General features: G+C 51.1%; 1 protein-coding gene across 3 annotated transcripts in view; it reads right to left on the bottom strand.

The window, feature by feature from the left end:
* YES1 (YES proto-oncogene 1, Src family tyrosine kinase) overlaps positions 1–22,805 on the bottom strand; it is a 56,452-nt gene extending 33,647 nt beyond the window's left edge. The window contains exon 1 of one of the 3 annotated variants that reach the window (XM_060200771.1): positions 22,625–22,805. The gene's annotated coding sequence lies outside the window, so the exon portion shown is untranslated. Of the gene's footprint in view, positions 1–22,129; positions 22,151–22,624 lie in introns of those variants that run through there. The other 2 variants (XM_060200769.1, XM_060200770.1) reach the window with 2 other exon arrangements.
* Between the last annotated feature and the right edge of the window lie 763 nt (positions 22,806–23,568).

Here is a 23,568-nt window from a genome sequence, read left to right as displayed (position 1 = left end):
TCGAGAAGGAAGGGGTGATAGAGAGGGAGAGACAGAGAGACACCCGCAGCCCTGCTTCACCGCCAGAGAAGCTTTCCCCCTGCAGGTGGGGACCAGGGGCTCGAAGCCGGGTCCTTGAGCATCGTAAGATGTCTGCTCAGCCAGGTGCACCACCACCGGCCCAACTCATCTGCACTTGAAGGTCCCATGCCGACATCTCCACAGCCGTGAAGAGCAGAGTGTGGCTGCAACTGGGCACTTTCCCTTTCCTGTCTGCAGACACTCCTCTTACTCACCAAACACGACCCGATCTGTCTGTCTTCTCCTTTCCTGTCTGCAGACACTCCTCTTACTCACCAAACACGACCCGATCTGTCTGTCCAGCGTCACCCATTTCCCATGCAAAGTCGACATATGTGCATCTCTTCCCCCCAACATATGCCTTGTGCTCCCCCGTTCTCTGCGCCCCCGCCCTGCACAGGTGACAAAGCACTGCCTATGCAGTGATGGTCCATTTCCACTTTCTCCATAACCAGCCCAACACCACCTTCCTTGAAACCCCCGATGGACACCGGGGAGGGGGGCGTTGTGCGGGGCTCCCGGCTACAGGTCTCCCCGTCATCCGGAGGGAAGCACCGCCACCTGCTCTGGTGACTTCAAGAGAAGCACACGCACAGCTCCGACATGCGGTCCCCGGGCCCCGCAAACAGGGTTCCGTTAGTGAGAGCTGGGCAAGTCGTAAAGCGGAGAAGTGGACAGGATTCTTCGGCTTCGTGTGGGAGGCAGGAATGCAGACGCACACCAAGGGCAGGTGAGGGCATGAGACACGGGCAATGTCTTCCTGCCTGCGCAGGCTCTCGCTGGCTTTCTCAACACACGCACGCTCCTCTGACAGACCAGCGCCGAGACCCGAACCCTCCCACGGCCTCGGCTGGGCTGCCCCATGGAGGAGGCGCACAGAAGCACTGCTCTCCTGACCGACCGCAGTTGCCCTGTTGTCACTCTGATGTCCTGTCCAGTCACACAGGGCTGGGAACTAACGCCAGGGCCTCACACGTGGAGTTCAGTCAGCCCCGTCACCACACGGGGACAACCCTGACTTCATGCTCTAGCTGAAGGGCGGGAGTCTTTCTTCCTCTCCCCTCCTCTCTCTTCTTTGTTGCCACCACAGTCATTGCTGGGGCTGGGTATCTATCTGCACACCAAACACTCCTCTTCTGTGTGGTCACCCCTGCCCCTTCTTGAATCTGACAGAGACAGAGAAAAGGGGACAGGGCCGAGAGAGAGAGAGAGAGAGAGAGAGAGAGGCACTGCTCAACCACTTGTGACACTTCCTGCTGCTACAGGTGAAGCCTGGAGGCTTGAACATCATATGAGGATGACAAAACGCACCCAAAAGGAGAATTTTATCCAAAACCTATTTAGCCACAAAGTATGCAATTGGAAAAACTTTTAAAAATTCACACAAGAATTTTCATGATTATCTACAGTCTATATATTAAAACATTATTTTTTAAATTAAAAAAATCTTTCATTTATTTATTATTGGATAGAGACAGAGAGAAATTGAGAGGGGAGGGGAGATAAAGAGAGAGAGACAAAAAGACACCTGCAGCCCTGCTTGTGAAGCTTTCACCCTCCAGGTGGGGACCAGGGGCTTGAACCCGGGTCCTTGAGCACTGTAATGTGTGTGCTCAACAGGTGCACCACCACATGGCCCCTTAAGAACACATTATTAATAGTTTTATAATACAGACTTAAACATTTTTTTGTATTTATTTATTCCCTTTTGTTGCCCTTATTTTTTTATCGTTGTTGTTATTAGATAGGACAGAGAGAAATGGAGAGAGGAGGGGACGACAGAGAGGGGGAGAGAAAGACAGACACCTGCAGACCTGCTTCACTGCCTATGAAGCGACTCCCCTAAAGGTGGGGAGCCGGGGGCTCGAACCGGGATCCTTAAGCTGGTCCTTGCGCTTTGTACCACATGCACTTAACCTGCTGTGCTACCGCCCGACTCCCTATAATATAGAATTAAAAAAAAAATTTTTATATCTATTTATTTTCCCTTTTGTTGCCCTTGTTGTTTTTTATTGTTGTTGTACTTATTATTGTTGTTGTTATTGATGTCGTTGTTGGATAGGACAGAGAGAAATGGAGAGAGGAGGGGAAGACAGAGAGGGGCAGAGAAAGACAGACACCTGCAGACCTGCTTCACCGCCTGTGAAGCGACTCCCCTGCAGGTGGGGAGCCGGGGGCCCGAACCAGGATCTTTCTGCCGGTCCTTGCGCTTTGCGCCACATGCGCTTAACTCGCTGCGCTACCGCCCGACTCCCCCTAATACAGACTTTTAATAAAAATAGTTATATAGTAAAATGTTTGAAAGCCAGCAGATGTGCTAATTTTAAATTTGACAGAGGATCAACTGAAACTCCTCATTAGTCTGTGGCCACACCACTCTGAATGGCCCTGTCTTGTCTGAAATAAGTACCTTGTTAATTCACAACAGAGGTTACAATAATTATTATTTGACCATTCCTGTTTCCATCTTCAAGTTCTTTTAAAAATTATTAATTTACTATTGGGTAGAGAGAGAGAAATTGAAATGTGAGGGATAGAGAGGGAGGGAGAGACACCCACAGCCCTGCTTCACCACTTGTGAAGCTTCCCCTGCAGGTGGGGACGGGGGCTCATGCACTGTAGTGGGTGTGCTTAACCAGGTGCGCCGCCGCCCGGCCCCATTTTCAAATCCCGAATTCCCCATTTCCACATTTTTCTTTAGACCTTTTCTCGTCAGCCGTCACTGTAACCTAATTCTTCCTCCTTTAAAACTCAGGCCCTTCCCCTTGTCCCGCCAGCTTCTTATCAGTCTTATCTGGCATCAAGAACCCCCACCTTTTAAAATAAGCCCAGAGTCCTTGGTCCGACTTTTCTCATGCACACCCTAGCCCTGTGCAATAGCGCCAAGGCCGCATTTTCATCGCGGCTTAGTACCCTGGTGTTAACTCAGGGGCCGCCGCCTGCTTCAGAGACAAGGCTGCAGGCTTAGGAACTGCTCACATTCTAAACTCTCAGGCACAACAGCCATACAGCTTTCAGCGGGTTTCCCCTAGAGTGTCTATGTGGGGAAGCCTCTTTCCTGGCCCAAGCTACTAATCTGCACACATATTAACATATTTACTAGACACTGTAAAGCAGGGGTGTGGGGTGCTCAGCCCACAGCATCACTGGGTCTGGCCTTGCTATGGCAGCTGGAGCCTTTTTCACAGCAATGCTAAGTACTGGTTTTAAGCTGCTAATTGTGCACGGCCTGTGAATGATGTTATAAATACCCAAATGGTGCCAAGCAGAAAAAGGCTCCGACTCTGCTGGTGTAAAGGAATATGGACAGGGCAAGAAGCGACTCCTTTTCTTCCAGCGTGAAGGCCCAAAATAAGTGTGTGAAGCACATACAGTTTTGTAAAATGTAGAAAACGCTTGTGTGAAGGTTATACATATATATTAATCAGAGCTCTGCTCAGCTCTGGCTTATGGTGATGCGGGGGATTGAACCTGGGGCTTTAGAGCCTCAGGTGTGAGAGTTGCTTTGCAGACCACTATGCTACTACTCGAAGGTTCTGCATTTAATACCATGGGAACGCCATAGCTGAGAGAGAAAGCAAGAGACACAGAGAACCAAAGCCTCACTCTGGCATCGGCAGTGCTGGGGCCAAGCCTCCGCAGCCCCACCTCCACCTGTCCCCCCAGCAGGTGTGACCTGCTGCTGTGACTAAGCTCTACCACACTGAGCAGTGACACTGCTGCCTCCGCAGCCCCACCTCCACCTGTCCCCCCAGCAGGTGTGACCTGCTGCTGTGACCAAGCTCTACCACACTGAGCAGTGACACTGCTGCCTCTGCAGCCCCACTGTCACCTGTCCCCCCCAGCAGGTGTGACCTGCTGTGACCAAGCTCTACCACACTGAGCAGGACACTGCTGCCGCCAGCAGGGGTGAGGAACCACACCTGGCACTTGCCAAGATGGCTCGGACTGCCAAATAATCATTTTTAAGTCTTTAAAAAGTTCCTAAAACTTGCTCCGCATCATTCTGTAACATATAAAACGACTGATCTCCAAAGATTTGGGTGTCTGACAGACCATGACATCACTGATGACTCCTCTCTTGTTTCTAAATTCGCGGTGAACACAGAGCACAGAGGGCAGGCAGAACCAGGAAGAACAGACAGCAGGGAGGAGGCAGCAGCGCACGGGGGGGGGGGTGGGTGGGTGGGGGGGGTGGGGGGGGTGGGGGTGGGGGGGTGGGGGGTGGGGTGGGGGTGGGGTGCACTAGGGCTCGGGCTCGGGCTCGGGCTCGGGCTCGGGCAAGGAAGCAAACAAGAGGAGAAGAGCACAGAACGAGTGAGCAGTGGAAACAGCGTGACGCTCCCCGAGAGCGATGCTCTGCTATCTTTCTTTTCTTTGTAGATTAGATGCACATTTGACAGGCATATGAAGTCTGGTGGCTCCTCATGGCTGCTTTAATGAAAAGTGACTCTGGATTCATCCAGAAGAAAGAGCTAATATAAACAACTGCTAGACGCTGTTTGATAGAGACAGAGAGAGAGAGGGAGAGAGAGAGAGAGAGAGAGAGACGGAAGACCACAGCGTTAAAGCTGCCTCAGATCTGGTGAGGCCGGTGGGGACACTACCCAGGGGAGCTATTTTGCCAGTCCGAGCATGCTCGACTTTCAATGCTGCTGAATCACTGCTTAAAGTAAGAAATACAGATTATGAGTCCCAAAGTTTTTCAAAAATACTTAAATTCCATATAGAATAGATCGGAATGTGAAGGATCGGGATGAAGCCAATCACTTGGGTCTGCTTTAAACAATCAAGTCTGGAAACCAGAGGAAGAATTCTACCGGCTGAGACCAAGAGCACACACACTGGGTCTGCACGCCTGGTGTTCTGGGGCCGCTCCCTGCCGAGGCGCCTTCCAGAGCAGAGCTCTTGTGTCTCTCAGTGTCCGCGGCCTGGGAGGTGGTGCGACGGCTGAGCAGACCTGCAGATACGAGGTCCTGAACCAAATCCACAGCACCAGACGTGCCGCAGTGATCCTCTGCCTCTCTCTCTCTCTCTGCCTCTCTCTCTCTCTCTCTCTCTCTCTCTCCCCTTCCTTCTCAATCATATGGTACATAAGACGAGTCTTTGATATTTTCAAACTCTGTTGGTAGAAAATAAAATATTTACGGGGGAGGGGTCGGGCGGTAGCGCAGTGGGTTAAGCGCACGTGGCGCAAAGCACAAGGACCGGCATAAGGATCCCGGTTCGAGCCCCCGGCTCCCCACCTGCAGGGGAGTCGCTTCACAGGTGGTGAAGCAGGTCTGCAGGTGTCTGTCTTTCTCTCCCCCTCTCTGTCTTCCCCTCCTCTCTCCATTTCTCTCTGCCCTATCCAACAATGAACGACATCAACAACAACAATAATAACCACAACAAGGCTACAACAACAAGGACAACAAAAGGGGAAAAAAATGGCCTCCAGGAGCAGTGGATTCATGGTGCAGGCACTGAGCCCCAGCAATGACCCTGGAGGCAAAATTAAAAAAAATTTACTAGGTCACTCACTAGTGAACTCTTGAAAAAGCTGATTTTCTTTTAACATATATATAGGTTTTATTCTGGTAGGCAGCTGCACACCCAGGAGGCACACATCACCATGAGCAAGGACCCAGGTTCAGGGCCTTGGTCCCCCCCCTGCGGGGCCTGAACCTGGGTCCCCGTGCGCTGTAACAGGAGCCCTCAGCTGGATGCACCACCGCCTAGCTCCTGTCTTGCTCTGTGCAAATAGTCACTACTTTTGAAAGAGACGGCTCTTTCAGTGGGTACAGTTAGTGGGACATCTTTCTGGAAGCTGAAACCCACCACATCCCAAACGGTTTTCCCATGAAAACCCTCTTCCTTGTCCTTTCTGTTAGTGGATGTTAAGTGCAGCGCTTCAATCCATCTCACTAGGCTGCATGATTCACAAGTCTGAAAGTCACTTTTTTTTTTAAAGTTTTTCTTTTACTATTTATTTATTTATTTATTCCCTTTTGTTGCCCTTGTTTTACTGTTGTAGTTATTGATATCATCATTAGGTAGGACAGAGAGAAATGGAGAGGGGAGGGGAAGACAGAGAGGGGGAGAGAAAGACAGACACCTGCAGACCTGCTTATCTCCCTGCAGGTGGGGAGCCGGGATCCTGACGCTGGTCCTTAAGCTTTGTGCCACCTGCACTTAACCTGCCGTGCTACCGTCCGACACCCTGAAAGTCATTCTTAACATATACCCTGCACATGCCTGGTGGATCCAATTAGTCAGGAGATCTGACAACTCCACCCTGTAATCTCCTCCTCCTCTTTCAACTTATCATGACCCTATTGGCTATTAATAATCCTACTGCCCAGGTACTGATCAAGCTTCCTTAACTGAGCTCCGTGGGTAGTGTAGTTTTTCTCCGATTTCCTAGCTGCAGAGTTAAGAATGTGTTTCATTCCATAAAACATAAAATAAATAAAGGCTTTCAGTGGCTTGTCACATTCTTGTTCCCATAATGAAGTCAAAGTTCCTCTCCATCTTGCACCTCCATTGCTCTGTTCATCTGCCTCCTTCTTCCCCAGGCCAGAGTTTTTCCAGCTCTTTATTTCGCATGGCAACAGGCAGGCCAGAGCGATTCTCTGCCTCTCTCTCTCTCTCTCTCTCTCTCTCTCTCTCTCTCTCCCCCTCCGAACATGGCTGTCAATGATTCCAGAGTAATAACTGGTTTATTCAGATGACACTTTGTTCTTGAAATGCTCTCCTAAAATGAGAGTTTGGCAGGAAGCTTATCTCAGCAGAGCAATTACCCAAATCATCAGGAGTGGAAGATGGGAGGGAGATTTGGTGGGAGGAGGGAATGGGCAGCCGGGTGACGTCCTTGGCAGGACACCAAACATGGAGGCACCGCCCTCTTCTGACCTCCATAGACTGGGGGGGGGGGGTGTTCTTGAGTGAACACAAGCAGGAAAGCAAAGGAAACCTGAAATGCTATCTTTATTATTGCCGTCAGTTCAAAAAGAAGACCCACAGCAGCCACCACTATAAAAGCCGTCCTCAGTAAGTCCCCACGGCCAGACTCCATGTCTGAGATCAGCCTGCTCTCTGGGACTGAGAAGCAGCAGAGCGATTAATGTTCGTGACACCGTGCTCGCCATTCAGACTCACCTAGACGGCTGGGGACTGTCCTCGTGTGTCCAGGTGGGCCAGGCAGGGCTCTCACGCTATAAACAGGGGTCCTTCTGCCATTTATTTAGTGCCGCTTTTTTCCTCCTTCTTCTTCTGACTTAAAAACATTTTTTATATTTATTTACTTATTTTCCCTTTTGTTGCCCTTGTTATTTTTTTAATGTTTTCTATATTTATTTATTTATTCCCTTTTGTTGTCTTTATTATTTTTTTATTGTTGTGGTCGTTGTTGGATAGGACAGAGAGAAATGGAGAGAGGAGGGGAAGACAGAGAGAGGGAGAGAAAGACAGACACCTGCAGACCTGCTTCACCGCCTGTGAAGCGACTCCCCTGCAGGAGGGGAGCCGGGGGCTCGAACCAGGATCCTTAAGCCGGTCCTTGTGCTTTGTGCCATGTGTGCTTAACCTGCCGCACTACCGCCCGACTCCCTTTCTGACTTTTGGGGATGCCACTGTTTAAAATCCCCCCACCAGTTTTACTGCTGAAGTTTTGTCAGTGATTTCTTGTGACTGTCCTAGGCTCTGTTTCAGACAAAGAGGAGACACCTTGGCCCCCAGAAGTGCTCCTCGTGTGGGGACAGGGAGAAGCACCCTCCGGGATGAGCCATCTTGCTAGACCTGTCCTGCGTTCTTCACTTTCTTCCAAGGTATTTATAGGAAAAGGCTTCCGTTTATATTTGCTGACAGTCAAATTTTGGCAGAGTTGGTTTATTGTCTCTATGGAGTCAAAAAGCAAGGGAGTATGGGGAAGATATTGTGAAGAGGATGCTGAGCTAGATAGATCTCTCTTCCGTACTCAACTCTGACACCATCTTCCCCATCTTCCCCAACAAGACCTTTAGTCCACCTGCATGTTGGCTGTCGGTGCAGGCAAAAATCACTAAAAAAAAAAAGTGACTAAAGTCGGGTCCTTTGGAGCATAAAATAGACCTCCTAGCTTCTTCATGAAGACCCCTAGTTTCATCTGCTCGATTCCTACCTTTGGGTTCCTGTTTATTAATCATTTTGTCCTGCTTTATGTCTTACCACCTTTCAGCCACCAAGTTGCAGATGCTGCCATGATTCCATCCTGACCTCCCTGGGCAGACGCCCTCACCCATGTGTCCTGGAGCCTCCCCTCCCCAGAGCCCTGCCCCACTAGGGACAGACAGACACAGGCTGGGGGTGTGGGTCCACCTGCCAACACCCATGTCCAGCGGAGAAGCAATGACAGAAGCCAGACCTCCCACCTTCTGCTCCCCATAAAGAATTATGGTCCAGGGGTCCGGGCAGTAGCTCAGCAGGTTAAGCGCAGGTGGTGCAAAGCGCAAGGACTGGTGTTAAGGATCCTGGTTCGGGCCCCCAGCTCCCCACCTGCAGGGGAGTCACTTCATAGGCAGTGAAGCAGGTCTGCAGGTGTCTATCTTTCTCTCCCCTTCTCTGTCTTCCCCTCCTCTCTCCATTTCTCTGTCCCATCCAACAACAACGACAACAATAATAGTAACAACACCACCGATAAACAACAAGGGCAACAAAAGGGAAAAAATGGCCTCCAGGAGCAGTGGATTTGTAGTGCAGGCATCGAGCCCAGCAATAACCCTGGAGGCAAAAAAAAAAAAAAAAGAATTATGGTCCAGTGGTCTGGGAGGCAGCACAGTGGATAAAGCATTGAACTCTCAGAATTCAGGTCCCAAATTCAATCCCCAGCAGCACACTTTCTCTCTCTCCTTCTATCTTTCTCATTAATAAGTGAATAAAACTTTAAAAAATTTGGCCCATCCTCCCAGAGAAGGCCAGGGAAGCTTTCAATGGAGGGATGGGACAGGGAGCTCTGGTGGTGGCAACTGTGGGAGCCTGTACCCCTGTGACCTTACAGTCTTGTTAATCATGATTAAATCACCAATCAAAAGTTTAAAACAAAAGAGTTCTTTCTTGGACTGCTAGCACATATAATCATTACTGTCACTAGCTAATGAGAGTCTTTCTGAGAAAGCAAGTGCAATAAAAACCTCCACCACACCAGTAATTATCAAGGACCAGCAGCGGCTTCTTGTTCATGACCAGGTTATTACACTGACCACAGATCTTTCTCCCGAGACCCCGGCGGTCATTTTATCTGGCGGCCCACCATGCAGCTCTGGCCGGGCTGGACCCGGACACCCCTTCTCCCGTGCACATCTTCCACATCAGCAGCACTGCTTTGCAGCCCGGAGATTCTTAAAGAGTCTACAGATGCTCCTGAAGGTCCCGTGGGGAGGCTAATACTATGCTGTCTTCCTGCTTTCACAGCCAAAATGCACTTAAGTTTGATCTGTAATTTTTCTAGCCTTTTGACACAGACAGAAGTGCACGCTATTTGTCTCTTAAGAATTGTGATTTTCGGGAGTCGGGCGGTAGCGCAGCGGGTTAAGCGCAGGTGGCGCTAAGCACAAGGAGCAGCGGAAGGATCCCAGTTCAAACCCCGGCTCCCCACCTGCAGGGGAGTCGCTTCACAGGCGGTGAAGCAGGTCTGCAGGTGTCTGTCTTTCTCTCCCTCTCTCTGTCTTCCCCTCCTCTCTCCATTTCTCTCTGTCCTATCCAACAACAATGACATCAATAATAACTACAACAATAAAACAACAAGGGCAACAAAAGGAATAAATAAATGAATAAATAAATAAAATTTATATTAAAAAAACCTTTAAAAAATAAATTAAAAAAAGAATTGTGATTTTCTTCGCTGAGGTATTGTTTCTTTTTTTTTAAATATTTATTTTATTTATTCCCTTTTGTTGCCCTTGTTGTTTTATTGTTGTAGTTATTATTGATGTCGTCATTGTTGGATAGGACAGAGAGAAATGGAGAGAGGAGGGGAAGACAGAGAGGGGGAGAGAAAGACAGACACCTGCAGACCTGCTTCACCGCCTGTGAAGCGACTCCCCTGCAGGTGGGGAGCCGGGGGCTTGAACCGGGATCCTTATGCCGGTCCTTGTGCTTTGCGCCACCTGCGTTTAACCCACTGCGCTACCGCCCGACTCCCTGAGGTATTGTTTCAACGCATTCTCGATTATCAAGAAACCTCCTTCTCTCGGCCTTTACATAGGCTACTCGAACCCTCTTCGTTGGATCAGTCAATCATTCATTCAGAACACTTACAGAGAGTGCGACAAGCAGACACTCAGTGAACAGACCGAGCCCTCATGCAGTTGAGTCTCCTCGGGCACTCACCGTGCCAGGTGACGTGCTCGTGAACACCCTCAGTGCTGCTGGCCCTCACAGCCTCCTGCTTCCTCTTTGCTTTCTCATGTGGTGTCAGTGAGCGAGCACACACACAACACTGCTGAGCAGTTTCTCAGGCGCATTTTAAAATCAGACACCCTGAGAGGCAGATCATAGCACCAGTCTACCGTTCACGGAGCTCCCTTAGTGCTGCCGTGCTGAGCCCATGTGGTGTGGGGCCCGCCCCATCTATAACCCAGCTGGAGAGTCTCGAACTGTAAACACTGGGGTTCTGCTTTCACTCCTGGGCCCACAGGTACAGGGATGGTGCTTGGTTCCTCTCTCCTTTCCTCTGCCTCAGGTGAAACTGTCCACTGTATTTGTAACAGATAAAATAAGGCAGTGGTGCACCTGAGCACACAAGGACCCAGGTTCAAGTCTTGGTCCCCACCTGTAAGAGGGAAGCTTCACAAGTGGTGAAGTAGGGCTGCAGGTCTCTCTCTCTCCATCTGTCTCCCCCTTCCCACTCAATTTCTCTCTGTCTCTTTCAAATGTATGTGTGTGTGTGTACTTAATTAAATATTTAAGTCTTCTTAAAAAGAAAACTCTGAGGACACACATAATGGTTCTACAAAAGACTTTCTTGCCTGAGGCTCTGAAGTCCAGGTTCAGGCCCTACTATCACCCGCCATAAGCCAAAGCCGAGCAGGGCTCTGGTCTCTGCCACTCTTTCCCTGTGTCTTTTTCATTAAAAATAAATAAGTAAAATACTTTCTAAAATACAACCCAGCTGGACAGGACTACTGGTGCTTTAAAGATGAACCATTTACAACACTCACATCTCACCTAGTCTGTGAGATCTGACGCTAACTCCAAGTAAAGGACCTCACTGAACAAAGGGAATCTCATGGTGTTACAGAAAGGGTCACGTGTTACACCTGGAACCATCGATGGATGCATAAAAAAGCTGGCAGAACAGTCCAAGATATTTATACCGGAGACATACTCGGAGACTCAGCAGCAGAACAAGGGAACAGAATGAAATGGGACTGCATCAAACTGAAAATGTTCTGCATAACACACACAAAAAATCATCAAAACGAGACATTCTACTGAATGGGAGGCAACATTTGCAAAATGTAGATCTGACAAATGGTTAACATCCAAGATATACACAGAATTCACAAAACCAACAACAATAAGATAGACAACTCCATTAAAAAAAATTGAGGGTAGTCGGGCGGCAGCGCAACGGGTTAAGCGCACGTGGCGCAAAGCACAAGGACCGACTTAAGGATCCTGGTTCGAGCCCCCGGCTCCCCACCTGCAGGGGAGTCGCTTCACAGGTGGTGAAGCAGGTCTGCAGGTGTCTGTCTTTCTCTCCCCCTCTGTCTTCCCCTCCTCTCTCCATTTCTCTCTGTCCTATCCAACAACATCAACAACATCAACAACAACAGCAACGATAAAAACAACAAGGGCAACAAAAGGGACAATAAATATAATAAAGAAAATTTAAAAATTATTGAGGCGAACTGAACAGAATTTTTGCCAAAGAGAACATACAGATGGCCATAAGAACATGAAAACTGTCAGGGAGGGCTCAGTCCGCAGAGCACACTCAGTATGCAGAGGACGCTTTTGGGAGGGGTGGGGGAGGGAGAGAAGAGGCTACAGAGAGAAAGACCACAGCACCACTGAAGCAGCCAGGCTGCTTCTTTGTTCTCTGTGGTACAGGAGTTCAAAGCCAGGGCCTCACCCAATGGCCAGCTGTGGGCTCTTCCAAGTGGGCTAGATCCTAGACCCCAGAGAAGAAAGATTCAATTACATTCCTCTCACTCATACCCATGAGAGGCAGGAAATTCTAGTAGACTGTTGTATTTCTCTATATTAAGAAAACAAAAGTTTAATAATGCCTCTTATGCACTGTTGGTCTGTGCTTGGACTAAAACAAAGTCCCCCACACCGTCACAGAAGCTGCATGTTAGTAAGAGCCAGGGTCGCTTAGATGTGGAGCAGCAGCTCACACACAGGAACAGCATGTGTTGGGGCCTGGGGTCTGAACCCCAGCATTGTTCTGGTCTCCTCGTGTAAAATAAAAACCAGCTATCTGCCGGAACTTGCAGACTTAATAAGCAAATTGCTGTCCAGTGGTGGGCCTCGTGGAGAGGTCCATGAAGGAGCTAGACTAGAGCTGTTCTAATGTGTAGTAGTAAGCGGCCGAATAGTAGTAGTAAGTGACCAAATTAAGCTAGTTATTCCCACTAGGAAACAGTGCTCTGGCTTATTGAAGAGGACAATGGGCACATTCTTCCAAACAAGGGAAGAGATGAAAGGAAGCCCAACAAAAAGCTCCTAAGGCGGTAAAGGAAATCATTGTTAATGGAGGAACTTGACACAGTGACAAGAGAGAAGCAAATGAAGTTACTGTTTAAGCTTTGGATGAGACTTTTTCATTCAGCAAGTGAAGAGTTGATACAGCAATGGGACTGAAGAATACTACTGTTTTCTCCAGAAGGAAATCAAATCTGTTTGGCTTTATGTACCAAGAAATAGGGAGCTGACATCCTACTGATAGTACAAAGTATGCTCTCTTCACACATCGTTTGTCTCAAATTTGACAGATTGTTTAGAAAATGCAGACCACCAGTAGAGACTTAGAGGTTACACAGGCTAAATAATATGTATATGGGCCCTGGAGTAGGTGGATGGAGGCAAGTAGTTCATTTTTAGCTTTATATCTTTTATTTTATTATTATTTTTTTACAAGAGCACTGCTTAGCTCTGGCTTATATTGGTCTGGAGGAATTGAACCTGGGACTTCGGAGCCTCAGGCACGAGAGTCTCTTTGCATAACCATTATGCTATCTGGGAGTCCGGGTAATGTAGTGGGTTAAGTGCAGGTGGCACAAAGCTCAAGGACCGGCGTAAGAATCCCGGTTCGAGCCCCCGGCTCTCCACCTGCAGGGGAGTCACTTCACAGGCAGTGATGCAGGTCTGCAGGTGTCTGTCTTCCCCTCCTCTCTCTACTTCCCTCTTGTCATATCCAACAACGAACGACATCAACAATGGCAATAATAATAACCACAACGAGCCTGCAACAACAAGGGCAACAAAAGAGGGCCATCTTGCTGCCCTGAAGGCTTTGACTTTCATGTAATCCATTTACAAACTTTGAAAACACAAGCCACTTAACAACTTCGATTTCTTTCTTTGTAAACAAAATCTATTCTGCAAACCTTGAAAAGTTAGCCATGTACAAATGACCCTGCTTACTCTATTCTAAGTAACAGCTATAATTGTTAAAGTACCCAAAACAACTAGCCTGCATTTTAGTCAAAAAATAAATGTTTCAGTATTACTGGATATTTTCCTGATAAGACATGACAAGGGTGTCTCCTGTCATAATTACCTATTAACTGACATCACTCTATCTTCTTCAACAATTAAGTCATTACGGGGCCAGATAGTGTCACACCTGGTTAAGCGCACACATTACAGTGCGCAAGGACACAGGTTCAAGCCCCTGGTCCCCACCTGCAGGGGGAGGCTTCACAAGTGTGAAGCAGGGCTGCAGGCGTCTCTCTGTCTCTCTCCCTCTCTCCCCACCCCCTCTCAATTTCTGTCTCCAATAATAAATTAAAAAATTTAATAGGGGAAGCAATTACAGAAGCCAGACCTTCCACCTTCTGCATCCCACAATGACCCTGGGTCCATGGTCCCAGAGGGCTAGAGAATGGGAAAGCTATCAGAGGAGGGGGTGGGATATGGAAATTGGGTGGTGGGAATTGTGTGGAGTTGTACCCCTCCTACCCTATGGTTTTGTTAATTAATCCTTTCTTAAATAAAAAAGAAAAAAAGAATTAAAAAAGAAAAAAATAAAGTATTTTAATAAAAAGCAATGAAGTCATTACTTTTCTGACTTTACTGCAAGAAAATTATTCAAAGTATTTTTAAGTATCGCTTTCAGATGCACCTTCTTAGAGTAAAACATTTAATTCAGACATACAGACTTTGCATGTGAGTCACCAAGATCTGTAAATAGACTAACGTCTAGGAAAAGAACAAGCCAGGTCTTCCCACTTAGAACGATGAAGCAGCTTACTTGAGGCCAAACTTACCTAGTGTGAAGGGATTAAAGTCTCAGCAACACAGACAAGCGCAGTGTCACGGACTCTGACGCCAAAAGACCCACCAGCCTGAAATGCTGACGTGCCTCATGATCGATCCCACTTAGTCCTGTCACGAGTGTGAGCTCAGAAGGTGGCGGTCACGCTGCAGTCATGGCTTGCCCTCCGCCCTGGTGGAGTATCTGTCACCCAGAGGTCTGCTCAGCTGTCCGGCTCGTGGGTGGAATAACAGGGCATTTGCTGACCAAGGGCCGGCACCGAGTCTTGGGCAGTGGTGTTACTATCGCTTTCACTTACCTGCCGTCTGATTTTACTGCGGATTCTAGGCTCTATAATGTGTCCGTACATTTTCATTAGGACTGACTGTTCCGTGGGAGTGAAAGCACACACAGGCAATGTTGAAAGGCATCAGGAAGACATCTGATTCAACTATCTCCTGTTTGTCCTGGTGAAATGCAAGTCCAGGAGTTCACTGCCCTGACCAAAATCACACAGCTCTTGGCCGTCAGAAGCAGAATCGACATTCAAAGATCTCTACTTTGGGCCACACGCGCTTACCCCGCTGCGCTACCGCCCGACCCCCAGAAAAATATTTTATTTATTTTGGATACAGAGAGAAATTGAGAAGAGGGCTATGTGGCGGCAAAAGAGACACCTGCAGCTCTGCTTCATCACTTCTGAAGCTTCCCCCTGCAAGTGGGAATCGGGGGCTTGAACCCAGGTCCTCGGACATGGTAACATGTGCACTCAACTAGGTGCACCACCACCCAGCCCCTCCAAATCCTTCTCGTCAAGATAAATCGTATCAACAACTAGCTTAACTTCAAATACAAAATGTTCCAGCTTGAGTCTAAGCTGCTTTAAGAATAAAAATCTAAAAATTGTGTTTTGACTTTAACTCACACACAGGAGTAAGCCTGCATTAGAAGTGTGCCCTTAAAACGTGCTGAGTATGGACAGTCTCTTCAAATAAAGTCAAATGAGTTTATTTAAGGATTATTAAGAATAAGAATTTGGGGCTGGTGGCAGTGCAGTTGGCTGAGCGCACATGTTTCCACGCGTAAGGACAGACCTGGGTTCAAGCCCCCAACCACAGCTGCAGTGTGTGTGTGTGTGTGTGTGTGTGTGTGTGTGTGTCACAATGAAGCAGTGCTCCAAGTGTCTGTCTTTCCATCTTCCCCTTCCCTCTCAGTTTCTCTCTGTCTCTATGAAATAAACAAAATATGGTAAAAATTTGTTGAGGGGGGGCTAGGCGGTGATGCACTGTGTCAAGCGCATATAGTATGAAGCACAAGGACCGGCGTGAGGATCCCGGTTCGAACCCCGGCTCCCCACCTGCAGGGGAGTCACTTCACAGGCGGTGAAGCAGGTCTGCAGGTGTCTGTCTTTCTCTCCCCCTCTCTGTCTTCCCCTCCTCTCTCCATTTCTCTCTGTCCTATCCAACAACGACAACAACAGTGGGAAAAAAATGGCCTCCAGGAGCAGCGAATTCATAGTGTAGGCAATGAGCCCCAGCGGTAACCCTGGAGGCAAAATAAATAAATAATGTTTTTTAAAAATTGCCTCCCTGCACATATTTAAATGATTTTGTTGTTGTTCTGCTAGTGGTCTCAGAGTGATTCACAGGATTGTAATAGGGATACAGCTCCACACCATTCCCACCAGCAAAGTTCAGTGCTCCTCAAATAATTGTGATGATTCTCCCAAGGTCTTGGGGGTCTGGCAGGGGAGAGAAAAATGAAAGCAGAATTTGCTCTATTGAGGACTACTCTCAAATGCTTATACACAGCACCTTCAATAAACAGGTCAAGCAGACCATGGGGTAGAAGGCACGGTGACACGGAGAAGCTGCCTTGGCTCCAGGGCTGTCAGAGCACAGGGACAGTCCTCAGCCCCGGGTCAAGTGCCAGTCTGGAGCCGCCCTGGTGTCTTCAGCTGCACACGCCACACGCCTATGTGCTGCTCTCCCTCCCTGCCTCATCAGCCAAACCCTGAACTCTGCATTCCAAGGCCGGGGTAGCACAAGGAGTCTCTCCTGCAGACGTCCCACAGGCAGTGGTCAAGGAGAGGAGACAGCTGCTCCTCTCTCAGCTGTTTATGAGCAGGCAGCAAGGCCAGCCAGTCACACCTTCCTGCCTGGGCCCACCCTATGTGTGTGGCTGACAATGTTTTTGTTTGCAGACATCCCTTTTATATCCCAGACATAAGGACGAGCAGGAAAAGGGATCTAGGGCCCCCTCTTGAGAATTTCAGTCAACCACAGATAGCTCACGCACAGCTATTTCTAGGAACAATGCCTCCTGCCGGCCCCCCCCTTCCTGGATGAGGCAGGAAGTCCAAAGGAACTAGAAACCGAGCGTTTCCACCCCCCACCTCTGCTCCCCAAAGCCAGCAGCAGCAACACGGCTAAGAGACACAGTTTCGAGAGGCAGAGTGTCATGGAACACGCTTCAGAGAACCTAGTCACTGGCAGATGGTAGCCATACAGGGAGACGAGGTGGGGCGTGGGCTGGGGGCTGGAGGCTGGGGGCTGGCGGTCACCCGTCCACAAGCTCCCCATCAGTGACTACCCTCGGCTCTGCAATTCCAGGATCCTCCCTCTCCTGGAATGAACCTCAAGACCTTGAAGAGTGGCCCCGGGAACCCACTCTAAACCGGGACGCGCTGCCATCAAGCCTGCGGGCCGGAGACAACAGCAGACAACAGCAGACACCAGCAGACACCAGCGTGAAGCCAGCACAGCTGTGCCCGCCACCCTCTGCGCTGACTCCAGCTGCCTCACAGCCCGCGCACACTGAGGAGCCACAGCTGGTCTACTCCCAAGAGCAGCAGTGCCCCGACGACCTTCCAAGATCAAAGTCAAGGGGACCTGAGCCTGACAGGCCTGGTGACACTGAGCTCCCTCTCTCTCTCTCTCTCTCTCTCTCAGTCTCCATGAAGTGGGGAGTGACGCTGAGCTCTCTCTCTCTCCCTCTCTCTCAATCTCCATGAACTGGTGAGTGACGCTGAGCTCTCTCTCTCCCCCCCTCTCTCTCAAGCTCCATGAACTGGTGAGTGACGCTGAGCTCTCTCTCTCCTTCTCTCTCTCAAGCTCCATGAACTGGTGAGAGACGCTGAGCTCTCTCTCCCCCTCTCTCTCAAGCTCCATGAACTGGTGAGTGACACTGAGCTCTCTCTCCCTCTCTCTCTCTCAAGCTCCATGAACTGGTGAGTGACACTGAGCTCTCTCTCTCCTCTCTCTCTCTCAAGCTCCATGAACTGGTGAGTGACGCTGAGCTCTCTCCCTCTCTCCTTCTCTCTCTCAAGCTCCATGAACTGGTGAGAGACACTGAGCTCTCTCTCTCTCCTCTCTCTCAAGCTCCATGAACTGGTGAGTGACGCTGAGCTCTCTCTCTCTCTCTCTCTCTCTCAAGCTCCATGAACTGGTGAGTGACGCTGAGCTCTCTCTCTCTCCTTCTCTCTCTCAAGCTCCATGAACTGGTGAGTGACGCTGAGCTCTCTCTCTCTCCTTCTCTCTCTCAAGCTCCATGAACTGGTGAGTGACGCTGAGCTCTCTCTCTCTCCTTCTCTCTCTCAAGCTCCATGAACTGGTGAGAGACACTGAGCTCTCTCTCTCACCTTCTCTCTCTCAAGCTCCATGAACTGGTGAGTGACGCTGAGCTCTCTCTCTCCTCTCTCTCAAGCTCCATGAACTGGTGAGTGACGCTGAGCTCTCTCTCTCTCCTTCTCTCTCTCAAGCTCCATGAACTGGTGAGTGACACTGAGCTCTCTCTCTCTCTCTCTCAAGCTCCATGAACTGGTGAGTGACGCTGAGCTCTCTCTCTCTCCTTCTCTCTCTCAAGCTCCATGAACTGGTGAGTGACGCTGAGCTCTCTCCCTCTCCCTCTCTCTCAAGCTCCATGAACTGGTGAGTGACACTGAGCTCTCTCTTTCCTTCTCTCTCTCAAGCTCCATGAACTGGTGAGAGACGCTGAGCTCTCTCTCTCTCCTTCTCTCTCTCAAGCTCCATGAACTGGTGAGTGACGCTGAGCTCTCTCTCTCACCTTCTCTCTCTCAAGCTCCATGAACTGGTGAGAGACGCTGAGCTCTCTCCCTCTCCCTCTCTCTCAAGCTCCATGAACTGGTGAGTGACGCTGAGCTCTCTCTCTCTCTCCTTCTCTCTCTCAAGCTCCATGAACTGGTGAGTGACACTGAGCTCTCTCTCTCTCCCTCTCTCTCTCTCAATTTCCATGAACTGGTGAGTGACACTGAGCTCTCTCTCTCCTCTCAAGCTCCATGAACTAGTGAGTGACGCTGAGCCCTCTCTCCCTCTCTCTCTCTCCCTCTCTCTCTCTCAGTGAAAAGGCTGGATGCGGAGGTCACTCAGCAGCACTGAGCAGCATGAAGCTGAGTTTACCCCCACGCGCTGGTCAGTGCAGCAGCAAAGGCGGAGGTTCAGCGCAGGGTTGCATGTTCTATGAGAGGCTCTAGGCTTGACCCCCAGCACTGCACACTGCTACAGTGCATCGCTCTCATGAACTAAATTAATCTTTTTAAAAAATAGATTAATCTTTAAAAAAAAAAGAATTAGTTTACAAAAACCCTGAAAATTGATCAAAGGTTTACTACCTTAATGTCACAGTTAAGCTTTGCATTTATCTTGTGTCACGTAATTTTCTGGAAAATAAATGTATTTTCTACTTGATGGTAAAGTAAGTGCCATTGGTTTAACAAACACACTTCTGTTACTGACCTCCTATTTGTCACTTGAAATGTGTAAGCTGAACGTGCAAGGCCCAAGCCTAGTTCAAGTCCCCAACCCTACCTGCAGGGGGGAAGCTTTACAGTGGTGGAGCACTTGATGTCTCTCTTACCCTATCTTCCTGCCTCTGTCTCCGTCTCTGTCACAATTTAAAATAGAGGGCAGCCTTCTCTGAGAACGATGAACAAGCACCAAGCCCCAGTGGTAACCCTGGTGGCAGAATAAATAAACATACAGATACATGTACTGAAGAGTACATATAACCTGCTATTCTCTCTCAAAGTACTAACATAATTAACCCTGATATTTTTAGGTCACAGTCGTTACAGACTGGCTCACGACAATTATGAGTTAATAAATCTAACCCCATTCTCAAAGGACAGCCCGTACAGCGCTTCAAAGTCAGACATCAAAGACTAAGCTCTTTATCTAAGCACTAGCTACCTCACACGCAGGCTTCTCAGAACTAAATAAATAAGTAAGTGGGGTAGAAGCCGCACAGTTCACAGGCTTGAGGAAACGCCTCACTGTGGACGAGGCCCTCAGTTCGAGCCCCAGCATCACATGAACAGCGCTGTGTTGTCTGCCCACCTCTCTTCCTCCCTCTCAAAGGAATCAGGAAGGAAAAGCCTGGGGAGTGGGATCAAGATCAGTGGGTTCAAGACCCAGGTTCCTTCACTGGTAGCACATAAAAAGATGTTTATGGAAACTGCAACAAGTGTAGGAAAATACACAGAACAAGTATATGGCTTAGCAAATTGTACTAAGGCCAACATACTTGAAACCAACAACAGGTTAAAAGGATTTTGCTCCCCTTCCACTCTACAGACTGAGTCCCAAGTCCAAGTTTTTTTCTCACACATTCATAGAAATGACTTCCTTGCATGCAGTTTTATCGCTTAAGCTCATATGCCTAGATACCTGTGCTAGTATTTCATTTTAAAGACTTCCTTATATTAGACTTTTTAGCATAATGCTAATAAGAACAAATAAATGGTGTCATACTCATTAGATTGATCTACACTTATTTCTTAATTTTTACTTTTTTAATATTTATTTATTCTGTTTTTGTTGCCCTTCTTTTCTTGTAGTAGTTACTGTTATTGATGTCATTGTTGTTGAATAGGACAGAGAGAAATGGAGAGAGGAGGGGAAGACAGAGAGGGGGGAGAGAAAGACAGACACCTGCAGACCTGCTTCACCGCCTGTGAAGCGAGCAGGGCCCTGCAGGTGGGGAGCCGGGGGCTCAAACCGGAATCCTTGCGATACTGCCAGACTCCCAAGCTATAGTTGTTTTTAAAGAAAAAATTCACAGTAAGAAGTTACTCATGGGGCCGGGCAGCGGTGCACCAGGTAGAGCACATGTGCTCTAATGCACAAGGGCACAAGGATCCCGCAAGCCACAGTCCCCACCTGCACCGGGCGAAAGACACACGACTTCACAAGCAATGAAGCAAGGGTCTCTGTCCCCTCACTGTCTCCTCCTTCCTTCTCAGTTTACTTATTTCTAGCCAAAAAATAAATGATTTTTTTTTAATTAAAAAGGAAGTTATTCATGTGAACTCTGCATGTGAGTTAGGCTTTGTGTGTTTGCGGGTCACTACTCTGGCTTGTAAGGAGACAGCAGTCAGGGACTGAACCTGGGACTTGGAACCTCAGAGCCTCAGGCAACTACTATGCTACCTATTTCTTGGCCCTCGTATCTATAAGAGTGTCACACCACGCATGCTTCACTCATTGTGGGCCACTGCTGCTTCTGTGCGGGATAGTTATTTGCATAGACAATCACTTTCAGCTTGAAAATCTCCTGAATTAAAAAAAAAAAAAAAAAGAACAACTTTAAAGCATGTATTCCCATTACACTTCGACCATAAGACCAAATTCCACCTCTCCCAGGAAGACAGATCAAAGCTGTAATTTCACTTTCGGTTAAAGAGAAAGGAATCAATTTTGTGGTCTCTGAAGTCAGCAGAAACCTAAGGCCAAGTTAAAGCTATTACACCCTCGCAGTGGCCACAGTAGAGCTCACATCGCAGGGGCTTTTATCCGTGCGTGTTCAGGAAGCTCGGCTGTGAGCCGTCTCGGCTCTTAGCAAATTTAGACGAAAGGCAATTAATTGCTCTCCAGCTCAGAGACCGGAATTCTCCGGAGGCTTTCCACGCCCTACCGAGGTGTCCCTGAGTCTCCAAGCCTCCAAGCGAGCCATTCAATGGCCGGTGGTCCCTCCCGCAGCACTCCTCCTCCCGCAACACTCCTCCTCCCACAACACTCCTCCTCCTGCAACACCCCTCCCAACACTCCTCCTCCCGCAGCACTCCTCCTCCCGCAGCACTCCTCCTCCCGCAGTACTCCTCCTCCCAGCACTCCTCCTCCCAGCACTCCTCCTCCCAGCACTCCTCCTCCCGCAACACCCCTCCTCCCGTGGTCCCTCCCGCAGCACCCCTCCTCCCGCAGCACTCCTCCTCCCGCAGCACTCCTCCTCCCGCAGCACTCCTCCTCCCGCAACACTCCTCCTCCCGCAGCACTCCTCCTCCCAGCACTCCTCCTCCTGCAACACCCCTCCCGCAACACTCCTCCTCCTGCAGCACCCCTTCTCCCGCAGCACTCCTCCTCCCGCAGCACTCCTCCTCCCGCAACACTCCTCCTCCCGCAGCACTCCTCCTCCCGCAGCACTCCTCCTCCCGCAACACTCCTCCTCCCGCAGCACTCCTCCTCCCGCAACACTCCTCCTCCCAGCACTCCTCCTCCCGCAGCACTCCTCCTCCCAGCACTCCTCCTCCCGCAACACCCCTCCTCCCGCAGCACCCCTCCGTCGCGGTCCCTCCCGCAGCGCCTCCCGCCCACGACGCCTGCCGGGCCGCACCGGGCTGCACCGCGCCCGGCTGTCCGGGTCGGGGCTCCCCGCGTCCGCAAACGGCCGGCCCCGGCCTGGGCGCCCGATCTCCCCGCGCGGAGGGGCCGCCGCGGGATGCGCCCCACGAGCCCCGCACAGGCCTCCCGGCGGCCAGAGCCCCGAACCGCGCACACTCGGGCTCCCGGAGGCGACCCGGGAAGGCGGCTCCCCCACCCCCCGCTCAACAAAGGAACTTCGGGCCCGGCGCACGGGGGTTCCCGCCGCACCCCGGCCCCGGGTCCGAGCGCCCCCCACCTGGGCCGCGGGGGAGCCCGCCCCGCCTCCGGGTCCGCACCCGAGGGCGCGGCGGGTGCTGGGGTGACGGAGCCGCCCGACCCCTCGGGCCCCGCCGGCCGGACGAGGGCGGGGCGAGCAGGTGGCGCGGGCAGGACACGCCCGCCGGCCTGGGGGGTCCCGGGATTCCCGGCCCGGGGCGGCGGCGGGCGGGGGTCGCCAGGTCCTTACCTGCCCTCCGGCCGCAGCGGGAGCCTCGCCGCTGGGACCCGGGCGGCGGGCGGGGGCGAGGCCCTGGGGCTCTCCTCCTCCACCTCGACCCGACGCCCGCAGGCACGACGACAGCACGGCCGCCCGGCTCGGGCTGGCCACCGCCACCGGAGGAGGAGGGGATTCCCGGGCCGCCGGGCCCGCCCCCGGCCGCACCCCCGGGCCGCCGAGAGCCGCCTCGCTCCCGGCCACGCCTCCGCCCCGGCCACGCCTCCGCCCCGACCACGCCCCCGATCCAGACCACGCCCCCGCTCCCGGACAGCCTCCGCCCGGCCACGCCTCCGCCCGAGACCACGCCCCCGCTCCCGGACAGCCTCCGCCCGACCACGCCTCCGCCCGAGACCACGCCCCCGCTCCCGGACAGCCTCCGCCCGACCACGCCTCCGCCCAAGACCACGCCCCCGCTCCCGGACAGCCTCCGCCTCGACCACGCCTCCACCCTAGACCACGCCCCGCTCCCGGAGAGCCTCCGCCCGGCCACGCCTCCGCTCCGACCACGCCTCCACCCAAGACCACGCCCCCGCTCCCGGACAGCCTCTGCCCCGACCACGCCTCCACCCGAGACCACGCCCCCGCTCCCGGACAGCCTCCGCCTCGACCACGCCTCCGCTCCCGGACACGCCCCGCCCCAGGCCACGCCTCCGTTCGGGACACGCCTCCGTCGCGGCCACGCCCCCGCTCTGGGCCACGACCTGCTCCACCTGCAGGCTGTAGGAGCCGCCCGCTACCGGCCACGCCCCCGTCCTGGACCACGCCCCGCCCCCGGCCACGCCCCCGTCCGGGAACTAGCTGCGGCCACGGCCCCGCTTAGGGCCACGCCCCCGAGAGGGGCCACGCCCACGCCCCTCTCCAGACTGCGATACCGCTCAGGGCCACGCCCCCGCTCCACCTCCAGTCACGGAGAG

Source organism: Erinaceus europaeus, chromosome 10 (genome assembly GCF_950295315.1).
Source record: "Erinaceus europaeus chromosome 10, mEriEur2.1, whole genome shotgun sequence".
Taxonomy (NCBI): Eukaryota; Metazoa; Chordata; class Mammalia; order Eulipotyphla; family Erinaceidae; genus Erinaceus; species Erinaceus europaeus.
The sequence above is the reverse complement of the archived record's forward strand: the minus strand, read 5'-3'. Positions and strand labels throughout refer to the sequence as shown.